We start from the raw sequence: 15,675 nt of genomic DNA, 5'->3' as shown, positions 1-15,675 counted from the left end.
ATAATTTTTCATATATGCATTATATTATATAAATATATTATTCTTTATATATGTATATACATGTGTATTTTATTATATATTATATATAATATTTATATAAAATGTGTATTTTATTATATATAATATATAATATTTATATAAAATACATATGTATATACATATATAAAGAAATATATATTTATATATGTATATGCATATATGAAAGATTATAAATAAAGTGCTATGGAGGTTCATTGTAACCTGAGTGATTCTTCTTGGATATGTCCTTGTCACCTGCAGACATCTCAAGGGCACTGCTGCATGACACGGAAGTTCTCTAGACACTGAAATGCTGCCCCAGCATTGCTGAGGAATCAGTCAATATCCTGGGCTCAGCTTTATTCATGCCTGCAGTGCTCCTTAACAGTGGGAAGCTAACACACATGTGATTGATCTGGACTTCCTCCAGAGAGCTGCATTATATAAACATATGTAACTCACCTGCTAAGTCATTCTCCATGATAGAACTCTTAGCTCTGCCCCCAGGGCAGGAGATAGTCCAACAGACAGTCTGTTCTGAGCACCTACAGTATTGCTGTAAAATGCTTGATGTTTTGTCTCTCATTTAAAAATATCGTGCTTCAGCAAAAGAAACTACCATCAGAGTGAACAGGCAACCTACAGAATGGGAGAAAATTTTTGCAGCCTACTCATCTGACAAAGGGCTAATATCCAGAATCTACAATGAACTCAAACAAATTTACAAGAAAAAAACAAACAACCCCATCAAAAAGTGGGCAAAGGACATGAACAGACACTTCTCAAAAGAAGACATTTATGCAGCCAAAAAACACATGAAGAAATGCTCATCATCACTGGCCATCAGAGAAATGCAAATCAAAACCACAGTGAGATACCATCTCACACCAGTTAGAATGGCCATCATTAAAAAATCAGGAAACAACAGGTGCTGGAGAGGATGTGGAGAAATAGGAACACTTTTACACTGTTGGTGGGACTGTAAACTAGTTCAACCATTGTGGAAGTCAGTGTGGCGATTCCTCAGGGATCTCGAACTAGAAATACCATTTGACCCAGCCATCCCATTACTGGGTATATACCCAAAGGACTATAAATCATGCTGCTATAAAGACACATGTACACATATGTTTATTGCGGCACTATTCACAATAGCAAAGAGTTGGAACCAACCCAAATGTCCAACAACGATAGACTGGATTAAGAAAATGTGGCACATATACACCATGGAATACTATGCAGCCATAAAAAATGATGAGTTTATGTCCTTTGTAGGGACATGGATGAAACTGGAAAACATCATTCTCAGTAAACTATCGCAAGGACAAAAAACCAAACACCGCATGTTCTCACTCATAGGTGGGAATTGAACAATGAGAACTCATGGACACAGGAAGGGGAACATCACACTCTGGGGACTGTTGTGGGTTGGGGGGAGGGGGGAGGGACAGCATTAGGAGACATACCTAATGCTAAATGACGAGTTAATGGGTACAGCAAACCAACACAGCACATGGATACATATGTAACAAACCTGCACATTGTGCACATGTACCCTAAAACCTAAAGTATAATAATAAAATAAAATAAAATAAAATAAAATAAAATAAAAATATCGTGCTTATAATTGGTTAGTGAGAGGTCAGTCTTGAATTGCCCCCTTTTTGCCTCATTAAAAAGAATGAAGCAATATTATCTACTATATACAATATTGCTATAAACTTTATTGTGCATGTTACTTGGTACAATTATTTTTCATGAATAATCCACTAGTTTCCTGTTCCTATTGCTTCTGTAACAAACTACTACAGATTAATTGCCACTTGAGCACTTCAGAAATTAAGATTGATGGCGTTTAGGTATAAAATTTATGAGTTAGCTGTTAGGTCTAATCTTTCTAATCCACATTCTACCACTGAAAATGAAATTTGAAATAGCTAAAGAGACAGTCTATCTTTTTTTTTTTTTTTTGCTTTGGAGTAGGGCTAGTCTCTTGAAGAATTTCGCTTTTATGTATTGACTCTTGAATGACCTGATTATGGGGGTGACAGCAGTGGTTGGGTGAGTACACAGTCTCCCTGAGAATGTTCAATGCAAAATCATAGTCTGTTTTGTAGAAAAAGAACAGTTTCTTAGAAAGCACTCAGCTTTCTGAACTTTTTGAAATTTTATTTTAGTTAAACATATCATAACAATGTGCAGAGAATTGGATTAGTCATCACCCTGCTTCATGACACACTGTTGCCGTTGGTCCATGCACAGCCCCACTTGATATTAATTACATAATAATTTGTTAAGTGAATAATCCAGTCCAAGGTCTCGAAAATTATCTACAATATATACCTACCAATATACTCCTTCCCTGTACTATGCACCTGCTTAGCCTCATCCTTATCTGGAAACAGCAACATTACGAATGTTTCTTTGTATCTTTTTATTTTTTGATTTATAGCTTTAACACACAGACACACACACACACACACACACACACACACACACACGCACCCCTGAACCGTATGTTTTCTAGTTTGCCTGTTACTGAACTTAATGAAATTTTTTTTCTATTTTATTCATGGATGTTTATTTTTACTTAATAGTGTTAAAACTTTTCTGTTGTGTCATAGTAGCAGTTCCTTCATTTTCACTGCTGCATAATATTCCATTATGTGATTAAAATCTAATTAATTTATCCCTTCACCTGTGTAGCAGCCATGCGAATGAATTTGTAGGCCTCCTTCAAGGAGTGTAAGTGACCCAGGATCTGAGCTTCACACTTTGAAATCCTTTGTAGTAGTTTTTCTGAGACCCCACTTCCCATGGGCTGCTCTCCGCCAATGACTTTGTGCAGAATGGATTCTAAGGCAGACTCATACCTGGGAGACACAGGACTCATTTGTCAGCCCATTTTGGTTCAAGGATTTCTCAATAACTTTGCCGAATCATCCTTCTACTTTGTGACAGTCTCACATGCTTCCGCCCAATGCTCTCTTCCTCTCTTCTTGACTTGGGGTCAGACTTGCAGCTTTCCTAGTTTTTCCCATTGTCCTATTTCATTTTACATGGGAATCCCCCTAAAAATATTTGCATGTGTAATCGCATCTTGGTGTCTGCTTCTTAGAGGATTTAGACTAACAGATTCTGCCAATGGATGTTGGAGTAGTTTCCAGATTTTTCTACTATACACAATATTGCTATACACTTTGTGTTACCTGTTACTTGGCATTATTTTTCATGAGTATTGCACTAGTTTCCTTTCTTATTGCTTCTGTAACAAACTAGCACAGAGTACTTCTACTTCCTCTTCCTCAGGTCCAGTGATGTCATTACTATAGTGGACCAGAGTGGTGTTCTACAGGTTTCCAGATGCTCAAGGTCCCCTAAGCTACAGTGGCTAAGGAGAGTTCAGATAGCCCTGGGAACGACTAGGAATGTTTCATGATATCTATGCTAAGAGAAGGTAACTTCCTTCTAACATGCTTCCTGATACGTGTGGAAAATAATGCATTTCCAAATTAGTGCCAGTGCATAGTACTAGAGGCTGTTTGCTCCAGTAACAATTGCACATCTGAGACAGTGGCTGAGATTGGTGCTTCCATTTGGCTAAGATTGTGGTAGTCAATTTTCTGCCATAATCTGTTTGGGTTTTATAGGTCCTGGACTGGTGAATTAAATGGGGATGTAATGGGGACCACCACCTCATCTAAGTCTTAGAGAATGGCACTATTGCACGCCACCTGGAATAACTCTGAGGTACTGTTATGTTTACTATCCCCCAAATCACTTCCCCTTTCACTATAATGGTAGATGACCATTATCTTCTGCCTCATAGAAGATTGATCACCAATATCTTCGGCAGTAGGATATCACAGCAACAATATCCTTGGCAGTAGTTTCTTTTTTAACTGTAATAGTAAGTTATCTATGCAAAGGATCATTTCAGGTGTTGAGGATTAATTCCTGAAATGTGTAATTTTTCTGGTGGGGAATGATGGAGACACCACACTTGCATCCACTGCCAAAATTGCTCACTACTCCTCTGGGTTAAGTGATAGTTTTATTCATGCTCTCTTCCGTGTCTATAATTCCTGTATGCTATTAGATCCTTCTGCCCTTTTGTCTTCTGTAACACATGCATACACACACACATTATATACACACACACACACACACACATACACATACACACACACAAACTTGACCTCTAAAATCAAAAGAAAACATCAGTAATAATAACCAAACAATTCTTGGAGATTCCTGATAGCTTGCTCAAACTACCAAGCTGGTTTCACATATTTTATTCCATAAACTGTGTATTGAAAAACATAACATTAAGACACTGAGGAGCTGAGGGAATTGACCTGCTTACATTATCCTGTTGCTCTTTTATTCTCCACTTCTACATATAACATGACAGACATGTACTTTCTGTGTGTTTATTTACGACAACACTGTTCAATGTTGTAACAGGCAGTTGCTTCACCCAGTAAGCTTGGCAAAGCTCTGGTTGCTGCTTCAGAATCCAGAGACAGCTGCACTGGACTGCAGCTGACTCCTCTCAACTCCACTGAGAGTGCTCTGTCTAGATTTCTGGTCTTTCCTTTCTGCTTTCATTTGTCCATTCATTTTTTGAACAAATGTTTATTGAGCAACTACAATGTGGTAAGAATATGCTGGGTGTTGGGAATCCAATGTTGAGCAAGTATTTTCCTCAACTTTATGTTCCGTATCGGTGGGCACATTCATCTTTTCTGGTGGCAGGATGAATCACATGATCAGTCAGAGCCAATAAAGCAGGAAATTAATCATCAAATGGATAGAAAGATGCTACAGCATTTCCTGTGTAATTTGGTATCTCCCTAGCCATCTTCCCAGAGAGAGTGTTTTCCTTTAATCCCTTTTTGTTTGAATAGTGAAGTCAGAAACTTTAAAACTAGTGTAGTGTCAGTATCTCCTGGGAAGCATTTTTTAGCCCCAGGAGATGTTTCTATTATATTTTCCAAAATTAAAGTGCTTATCTATTGAAAAAAGTAGCATTGGTTTATGATGTGAATAAGTTACCTATTTTGTTTTTTGATACTTTCAACTTTTATTCTAGATGTGGGGGTTCATGCACAGGTTATATGGGTATATTGCATGATGCTGAGGTTTGGGATGTGAATGATCCCATTACCTAGGTAGTGAATACAGTGATACGGAAAGGAGACAGGAAAATACTGGGTAGAAGGGGGTGGTTCCCCTGCAAAGGCCCCACCCTCAAGCCTGGAGACCCATAGCCATAAGTGGGAACAGGCATTTCTGTTCGTGCATCCAAAAAGTTGCCTTTTGTCCCACTATGTCCCGCTATCCTGTACTCATGTAAACCCCAAACCCCAGGCCCCAGAAGCAGATGAGGAGATGAGACAGGAGACAAGCAGATGAACAGCGGAATGGTGTGGCAGATAAAGAGAGGAGAAGGAACGTCTGAATGCTGAGAGGAGTTAGGCTGGGGCAGTCAGAGGGATGTTTTGCTGCTGGATTGGGCACAACTCCAGGGGAAGATCATCTTCCCACTCCATCCCCCTTTCAGCTCTCCATGCATCCCGCTGAGAACCACCTCCACCATTCAGTAAAATCCTCCATTCATCCTTCAAGCCTGTGTGTGACTCAGTTTTTCTGGGATGCTGGGCAGGAGCTCGGGATACAGAAAGCTGTCACACTGGCCCTCTGCCCTTGCAAAAAGACAGAGGGTCCATTGAGCTGGTTAACATTTAAGCTGTCTGCGAATGGCAGGGCTAAAAAAGCGTTGTAATACTGGGGCCACAGGCACCCACCCCTAGACACTACCATGTGGCCGGAGCTCAAAGCACTGCCCCAGTTCCTGCACCTGACCGTCTGTGTGCTCCCCTGTCCATCAGGGGTTTGAGCAGCAATGGTGACAGAAAAGGTGAGCCACACCCCTGTCGCTCAGGGGATTAGAGAACTCTTCTGTTTCAATAGCACCCAACAGTTAGTTTTTTAAACCCTTGCCCCACTTGTTCCCTTCCCCACTAGTATTTCCCAGTGTCTTTTTTCCCATCTTTGTGTCTGTGTGTACTCAATATTTAGCTTGCACTTATACATGAGAACATGTGGTATTTGCTTTTCTGTTCCGGTGTTAATTCGCTTAGGATAGTGGCCTCTAGCTTTAGCCATGTGGCTGCAAAGGACCTCAGTTCGTACATTTTTATGGCTGTGTGGTATTCCATGATGTATGTACACCGTATTTTCTTTATCCAATCCACCGCTGATGGGCACTTAGGCTGATTCTATGTTGTTGCTATCGTGAATGGTGCTGTGATGAACATACAAGCACATGTGTCTTTTTTGTAGAAAAATTTATTTTCTTTTAGATATTATCCAGTAATGGGATTACTCAGTCAAATGATAGTTTGTTTTAAGTTCTTTCAGAAATCTCCAGACTGCTTTCCACAGTGGCTGAACTAATTTACATTCCCAGCAGTGTATAAGCATTCCCCTTTCTCCATGGTCTGGCCAGCATCTGTTGCTTTTTGACTTGTTAATAATAGACATTCTAACTGATATGAGATGGTTATCTCATTGTGATTTTGATTTGCATTTTTCTGATGATTAGTCTTGTTGAGGATTTTTGCATATGGTTGTTGTCTTCTTGTATGTCTTCTTTTGAGAAGTATCTGGTCATATTCTTTGCCCACTTTTTAATGGGGTTATTTGTTTTTTGCTTGTTGAGTGGTTTAAGCTCCTTATACCTTATGGAGATTAGATTTATTGGATGCATAGTTTCTGAGAGTTTTCTCCCATTCTGTAGGTTGCCTGTATACTCTGTTGATAGTGTCTTTTGCTATGCAGAAGGTCTTTAATTTAATTAGGTCACAGTTGTCAAATTTTTTGTTGCTACAGCTTTTGAGGACTTAGTCATAAATTATTTCCCAAGGCTGATGTTTAGAATGGTGTTTCCAAGGTTTTCTTCTAGGATTCTTATAGTTTGAGATCTCACATTTATCTCTTTAATACATCTTGAGTTAATTTTTGTATATGTTAAAAGATAGGTGTCCAGTTTTTTTTTTTTTTGGTATATCGCTAACCTATTATCCCAGCACCATTTATTGAATAAGAAATCCTTTCTCCATTGCTTACTTTTGTTGACTTTGTTAAAGATCAGATAGCCGTGTGTGCATGTGTGACTTTCTTTCTAGGTTCTCTAGTCTGTTGCACTGGTCTATGTTACTGTTTTTGTACTAGTATCATGCTGTTTTGGCTACTGGAGCCCTATAGTATGTTTTGAAATTGGATAATGTGGTGCCTCCAGCTTAGTTCCTTTTGCTAAGGATTGCTTTGGCTATTTGGGCTCTTTTCCATTTTCATATGAATTTTAGAATAGTTTTTCTAATTCTGTGAAAAACGGCACTGTGGCTTGATGGAATAGCATTGAATCTACAGATTGCTTGGGGTAGTTTGGCCATTTTAATGATATCGATTATGCTAATCCATGAGCATGGACTGTTTTTCCATTTGTTTGTGTCCTCTCTGATTTCTTTGAGTAGTGTTTTGTAATTCTCTGCTAGTAGAGATATTTCATTTACTTGGTTAGATGTATTCTTAGATATTTTATCTTTTTTGGTAGCTATTATTAATTGAATTGCATTCTTGATTTGGCTCTCAGTTTAACATTATTGATGTTTAGAAGTGCTACTGATTTTTGTGCATTGATTTTGTAACCTAAAAATTTAGTGAATTCATTTATCAGCTCCAGGAGCCTTTTGACAGAGTCTTTAGAGTTATCTAGATATAGAATCATATAGTCCGCAAAGAGAGATAGTTTGACTTCTTCTTTTCCTATTTGGGTGGCTTTTGTTTCTTTCTCTGGCCTGATTGCTCTGCTTAGGACTTCTAGAACTATGTTGAACTGTGGTGAGAGTGGGCACCCTTGTCTTGTTCCAGTTTTCAAGGGGGAATGCCTTCAGATTTTGCCCATTCATTATGACACTGGCTGTGAATTTGTCATAGATTGCACTTATTTTGAGGTACATTGCTTTGATGCTTAGTTTATAGAGAATTTTGATAATGAAGGGATGTTGCATTTTATTGAAGGCTTTTTCTGCATCTATTGAGATCATATCGTTTTTGTTTTAAATGCTGTTTATGTGGTGAATGACATTTCATGATTTGCATATATCGAACCAACCTTGCGTCCAAAGAATGAAGCCTACTTGATCATGGTGAACTAACTTTTGATGTGCTGTTGAATTTGGCTTGCTAGTATTTCATTAATGGTTTTGCATCTATGTTCATGAGGAATATTGGCCTGCAGTTTTCTTTTTTCATTGTGTCTTTGCCAGGTTTTAGTATCAGACACCTGATGCTGGTTTCATAGAATGAGTTGCAAAGGAGTCCCTCCTGCTCAATTTTTTGAAATAGTTTCAGTAGAATTGGCACCAGCTCTTCTTTTTACATCTGGTAGAATTTGACTGCAAATTCATCTGGTCTGTGCTTTGTTTTTGGTTGGTAGATTTTTAGTATTTTTCACTTCAGAACTTGATACTAGTCTGCTCAGGGTTTCAATTTCTTCCTTATTAAATCTTGGGAGTTTGTGGGTTCCTAGGATTTTATCCATTTCCTCTATATTTTCTAGTCCATTTGCATAAAAGTGTTCATAATATTCTCTGAGTATCTTTTGTACTTCTGTGGGATTGGTTGTAATGTCACCTTTGTCTTTTCTGGTTGTGCTTATTGGGATTTTTCCTTTTTTTTTTCTTTGTGAATCTAGCTAGCAGCCTATCAATCTTATTTATCCTTTCAATAAACCAAATTTTAGTTTCATTAATTTTTTTGTATAAGGTTTTGGGTCTCAGTTTTGTTCAGTTCTGTTCTGATTTTAGTTATTTCTTTTCTTTTGCCAACTTTGTGGTTGATTTGCTCTTGTTTTTCTAATTCCTCTAGATGTGATGTTAGATTATTAGTTTGACATCTTTCTACGTGTTTCCTATTGAAGAAACATTAGATTTTGGTAGAAAATTTGTGGGATGATTTGTTGTGCTGAATGTTAACAACTAGGGCTAATTTAAAAGAACTTTTTCCCTATCAATTTTAAAGCTTCTTTTACTTCCTTATTTCTCAAGCTGTAGATTAAAGGATTCAACATGGAAATAACAGTGCCATAAAATATAGAGGCCACTTTCATATTCTCCTGGGAATTATTAGAATGAGACTGTAAGTACATGTAAGAGAGTGTCCCATAGAAAATGGCAACTGCAGTCAGGTGGGAGGCACATGTTGAGAAGGATTTTTTCCTTCCTGCACTAGAAGACATTTTCAGGATGGTGGCCATGAAGTAGATGTAGGAAAAGATGACGACCAACCCAGTGGACATCAAGTTAAATCCCACAAATACAACAAGTAACATGATGTTGATGTCAATATTGGAAAGTGAAAGGGCAAGAATTGGGGGACCATCACAGAAGAAGTGGTTGATGTTATTGGACTGGCAGAAGGACAGTGAAAATGTAAAACCTGTTTGTACAGAGGCATTTATTGAGCCCATGATGTATGAACCAGCTACCAAATGGATGCAGACTGTTCAGGACATGATTACGGTATAGTGAAGGGGCTTACAGATCGCAACATAATGGTCCACTGCCATCATAGCCAGGAGATAACAGTCACTGGTTGCAAATGTTGCATAAACCAATAATTGTATCACACAGCCCCGAAATGATATCAAATTATTTTCTTCTGTGAAGTTTTGGAGCATCTTGGGAGTGATAGCAGAAGTGTAACAGATATCAACAAAAGCCAAATGTTGTAGAAAAAAGTACATGGGTGTTTGAAATCTGGAATCTGTGTTGATGAGTAAGATTACTCCAGTATTACCCATTACGGAGGTCACATAGATGAGAAGGAATACAATGAAGAGGTTACACCAAAATTCTTGCTGGGCACCAAATCCCAGAAGACAGAATTCAGTCACTTCAGTGCTGTTTCCTCATGCCATGGCTACCAAAACTCTAGAAATGACCAAGAGAAGGACCCAGAAAAGAAGGGAAATCCTTGTGACTTCTTGCAATGAAATGGCTCTGTATTTCACGTCACTTTTTTCTATTTGGATTTTCATGACAAATACAATAGTGTTACTCATTTTCAAATTTAAAAAATTTATTTATTTTTTAAATAAATGAAAGAAGAAATGAATTTATTTTCAAAATGAAAAAGGTTGTCTTAGAAGAAGACTGACTTCTAATGTGTGTAGTTCTTAGAAATATAGATGAACAATATTTCACTATACTAAACAGGCATCCATACCTAAAGTAATATTAAAACATAATTTTGTACCCCTTTAGAAACCTGTAATTATTCACAGCCACCTACCATTTTAATTTTGGATAAAGCTCTTGAAATTAGTACAATAAATTAGAGATAAATTTCCCTAAATATGTTCATGCTTTACATATGTTTGAAGGCTTCAAAGTATCTTCGTATTCATATCTTTAGAATGCAACTCCCATCTAGGTGATACTCTTTACAAGCAAAATACACCTGTTATATAATTGATGTCTGAGAAATAGCTTTACATTTTCTATTGCTTTTTTTTCTGTTCTGTAGTGGAGGAACAAGGAAGCAGAAACAATTCTCTTCAATTTAACATTTAGTGAATACTGAGGTATATTAAGTTAGCATAAGTTTCTTCATAGGGTAAATTTACTGTAAAATGAAAGAAATGCAGTCCTTTCAAAAAGTGTTTCTTTCATTTGAATAAACACTTACTAGAGGAAGCTTGAATAGGCCAGAAGTCTAGTTAAGCTAGAATCTCAATAGAGTAATGACATTTATCATATTAACTTGACTTTAGTAATCTGGATTTAAATAAAATAATATGAAAATATGAGGATGCTTTTCAAGAGCTAAGGAAACTAGTGTAACCCCCCCATCCAATCTTGCACAGAATCTGTACATTTCTATGTTTAATATTGAGCTAATCGTTGGCTGGTTCAATAAGAAATATTTTGTTTCATCTGTGTTGAAGGTGTTTTCTAATCAAACGGATACTACAAAGAAAATGGCCAACGATCTAAGCATTTTTTTTAACATTAATGTTTGGTGGTACATGTGAAGGTTTGTTACATAGGTAAACTCATGCCACGGGGGTTTACCCTAGCATTTTAAACATGCTTAATATATGGGTAGTGCTGGGTTTTTTAGGCTTCATTTATAGTCAACCTTGTGCAGTGGAAAGGAAATATGTAACCCTGGTTTTGAATTTTTGTCTCACCAGTTAATAGAAAAAGGCATATAATTCCCTTTGGCCCTAGTTACTTCCCGTGTACAATGGGGATCACAGAACTCATCTAGAAGTTAATTATGTTCATTCACTTGTTTATAGTATCAATAACATGCATATTATATAAAATATAATATTATGTAACTTGCATTGAAAATAAGTTAGCAAAACGTTTTAATAGCAAAATCAGGAAACAGAATTGTATACATTTCAGTAGATTTATATTATTCATTAAAACCTAGCCTAAGGCAGAGAGATAAATATGTACTTTTATGGAGTCAAAAGAGAAAAGCATGTTGTAGAAAAATATGTAGATTTGGACCACTTGAAAAACTAAACTCTCTGTCACTCTTACTGTCTCTTACTTTCATTCTCTTTATTTGTGGATAAATGCCAGAAAATGTGCACACCGAATTCAAGTATAGTTATTCATGGGTGTGGCATTAGGTGAAAAAGAACATTATTTTCTAAACTTATAAACTTCTGAACTTTCACTTTTATAATGGGAATTCATGCCCTTTATTGTTTTAAAAATGAAGAAAACTATGTTTTATGTGGTCATTGATGCCCTAAACTTGTCTGCCATTTCATTATTTTAACTGTTCTTTTTGTTTCTCTCTTTTCTTTTTCCCGCATTTCTGTGGGCTTTTTCTTGAACTTTTTCTTATAATCCCATTTTGGTGCAGCCATAGTGATTTTTTTTTGTGTAGTGTTTTTACTAGGTATCTTTCTATAGCTTTTTTAGTGGCTTCCCTAGGTGTTGCATTAGATGGGCATGGCTTGTTTTATTCTGCTTCACAGATGTTGCATTTTTAAAAAATAAAATTAAAGGTTTGTGGCAATCCTGCATTAAGCAAGTCTGTTAGCACCATTTTCCAGCAGCACGTGGTCATTTGATATCCTTGTGTCAGCATTTTTAGCAATAAAGTTTTTTTATATAAAGGCATATACTTTTTTAGACATAATGCTATTGCACATTTAATAGACTGCCGTGCAGTATAAACGTAACTTTTGTATGCACTGAGAAACCAAAATATTTGTGTGACTTGCTTTATTTTGAGGGTCACTTAATTGAGGTGGTCTGGAACTAAACCCACAATGTCTCTGAGATATGTTTGTATAATCATAACTTGTGTCCATTTTACCAATTTTAGTGAAGTGTGGAAAGGTTACTTCCCTTTTCATTTCTTTACTGTCTCTCACTTACAATTGTCTTAACCATTTCCTCCACATGCACTGAGAACTGCCTTAGGCAGTGTTATGATTTTTGCTTCAAACCTCAATCATCATTTTAAAAACTCAAGATAGAAGAAAAGTCTATCGTATTTCACTCCTTCTACTTTCTTTTCTTTCTTTCTATTTTTTTGAGATAGAGTCTCACCCTGTCGTCCAGGCTGGATGCAGTGGTGTGATCTCGGCTCACTGCAACTGCCGCTTCTCAGGTTCGAGTGATTCTCCTGCCTCAGCCTCCCGAGTAGCTGGTATTACAGATGCCCATCACCACGCCCGGCTACTTTTTCTATTTTTAGTAGAGACTGGGTTTCACTATGTAGGCCAGGCTGATCTCGAACTCCTGATCTCAAGTGATCCACCCGCCTCGGCCTCCCAAAGTGCAGAGATTACAGGCATAAGCCACCGCGCCTGGCCTCTTTCCACTTTCTTAACCTTCTGATGTTTCATGTTTCCTTCATTTAATAATGACTAAAAGAAAGAATACGGAAGAGTGGATAGAAAAATGACACAATCATATTCTGTGTACAAGAAACTCACTTCAGATATAATAATACGTGTAGGTTTGAAATAAAAGGAAGAAAACATATATCATGCAAACATTAGTCAAAAGAATGAAAGTATGGCTATGTAAATGTTAGATAAAGTACATTTTACAGCAAAGAATATTACCAAGGACAAAGAATAACATTACATAATAATAAAAGTGCTAATCTGTTAAGAAGAAATAGCAATACTAAATGTGTAGGCACCAAACAAGTAAACTACAACATATATAAAGGAAAAACTGAAAAAAAAAATTGAATTGAGGTAAAGGCCAATCTATAATTAAAGTTGGGGATTTTAATATTCCTTTCTCAAAAACTTGTAGGACTATATGGAAAATCAGCAAGGATATAGAAGAACTCAACACCATCAGCCAACATGATATCAGTGATAGTTATGGAACAGTCCATCTCACATGACTAGAATACATATTTTTTCCAGCACTTGTAGAATATATATCAAGATAGATTATACACAATCTATATAATTTTAGAAGAATGGAATTCACACAATGTGTGTTCCTGACCACAATGAAATTGAACAAGATATAAACAACAGACACGTTAACAGGAAACTCTCCAGACAGCTGGAAACAAAACAATGCATTTATAAACAATCCTTGGGTCAAATAGGTAGTCACAAGGGAAATACAAAATACTGAACTGAATGAAAATACAATACTTAAAATTTATGGGGTGCAGCTAAAGTAGTGTTTAGTGGGCATCCCATAGCACTAAATGCTTACATTAAAAAAGAGAAAAAGCCTTAAATAATTAATATAGTCTTCTACTTGAAAAATATTGAAAATGAAGAACAAAATAAGTTTAAAATATGTAGCATAATAAATCTAAGAACAGAATTCAATGAATTGGAAAAAGAAAAACAATTTAAAATACTATGAAACAAGAAGCGGGTTTTGAAGAAAATCAGTAAAACTGACGAACCTCCAGAAGGTCTGGCAAAGATAAAAGAGAGAAGATGCAAATTACTAAGTCAGGCAAAGCAGGGGTATCACTGCAGATTCTGCAGGCAGAAAAAAATGATAATAAGAGAATACTACAAATATCTCTACACATATTAATTTGACAAATGAAGCCATTAATTGAGAAGTATAAACTAACCCATATAAAACTGATTATTTGAATAGCCCTACAGCCATGAAGAGAATTGAATTTATAATTTAAAAACTTCCTTTTAAAATATCACTGGAAAACTCACTAAATGTATGAAAAAGAATTAATTATATACAATTTCTTTCAGAAAACAGATGTGAAAAGAACATTTTCCAGCTTATTTTATGAATCCCGTATTACCCTGCTAGCAAAAGCAGACAATATAGCACACAAAAAAGAAAACCATAGTTCTGCATCTTTAATGAATATAGATGCAAACATCTTTTAAAAATTTAGCAAATAGAATTCAGCTATGCGTATAAAATTACACACAATGGCCAAGGTGGGTATATTCAGGTCTAAAAGAGAAAAATCACAGGATCACATAAATTGATGAACAGAAAGAATTTGACAAAATTCAATATCTACTTAATGTCTTAAAAATCTCTGAAAACTAGGAAAAGAGGGCAATTTCCACAACTAATGAAGAACATCTACAGAAAAACCTATAGCTAACATCCTACTTAATAGTTACAGACTAAATGCTTGCCCCTAAAATTGGGAACAGGTGAGGATACTCATTCTCTTCAGCGCTATTTCAACATAGTTTTGGAAGTTCTAGTCAAAGGAAAGGATATATAGGCATAAAAGTGATACAGATCAGAAAAGAAGTAAAACTGTCATTTGTAGATGATATGATGGTTTACGTAGAAGATTCCAAGAATCTACCAAAAACTTCTAGAAGTAATAAGTGAGTTCAGAAAAGATGCAGAATACACGATAGTTCTAAAAAGTCCATACTATTTTCATAACAATGAACTTGTGGAAGCTGGAATAAACAAAACACCATTCATAATAGTTCAAAAAATGAAATGCTTAGGTAGAGATATAACAAAACTATTATAGGACTTGATGATGAAAAGTATAATATGCTGATAAAAGAAATCAAAGAAGATCTACATAAATAGGTATATTGTGTTTAGGAGATGCAAGACTCCACATAGTGGTGTCAGTTCTCCCCAAATTGATGTACAGGTTTAACACAAATGCAATCAAAATCTCAGTGTAGTATTTTTAGCATGTAAACAACAATATTCTAAATGTATAGGGAAGAGCAAAGAAGTTAGAATAGCTAATACAATTCCTAAAACAAAGAAAAAAATGAGATGAATCACTTTACCTAACACCGGGACTTTTTATATATCTACAATAATTAACACTGTGGAATTGGTGGAAAGATAGATTCAAAGATGGAGCAAAATAGTGAATCCACAAATAGATCCACACAAGTGCAGTCATTTGATTTTTGAGCAGGTTCAATTCAATGGAGGAAGGCTTTTTAGAAAATAGTGCTGAGACAATTGGATATTCATAGGCAAAAAAATGAACCCAAACCTAAACCTCATACATTATATAAAAATTAACATGAATCTTAGCTTTAAATGTAAAATATAAAACCATAAAACCTTTAGAGAGTAATCTAAGACAAAATATTTA

General features: G+C 36.1%; 1 pseudogene; it reads right to left on the bottom strand.

Moving 5' to 3' along the window:
* Nucleotides 1-9,076: 9,076 nt before the first annotated feature.
* LOC116468190 (olfactory receptor 5AK2-like) lies at nucleotides 9,077-10,006 on the bottom strand (annotated as a pseudogene).
* Between the last annotated feature and the right edge of the window lie 5,669 nt (nucleotides 10,007-15,675).

This window comes from Hylobates moloch, unplaced genomic scaffold (genome assembly GCF_009828535.3).
Source record: "Hylobates moloch isolate HMO894 unplaced genomic scaffold, HMol_V3 SCAFFOLD_5, whole genome shotgun sequence".
Classification (NCBI taxonomy): domain Eukaryota; kingdom Metazoa; phylum Chordata; class Mammalia; order Primates; family Hylobatidae; genus Hylobates; species Hylobates moloch.
This window is presented reverse-complemented; position numbering and strand designations above follow the sequence as displayed.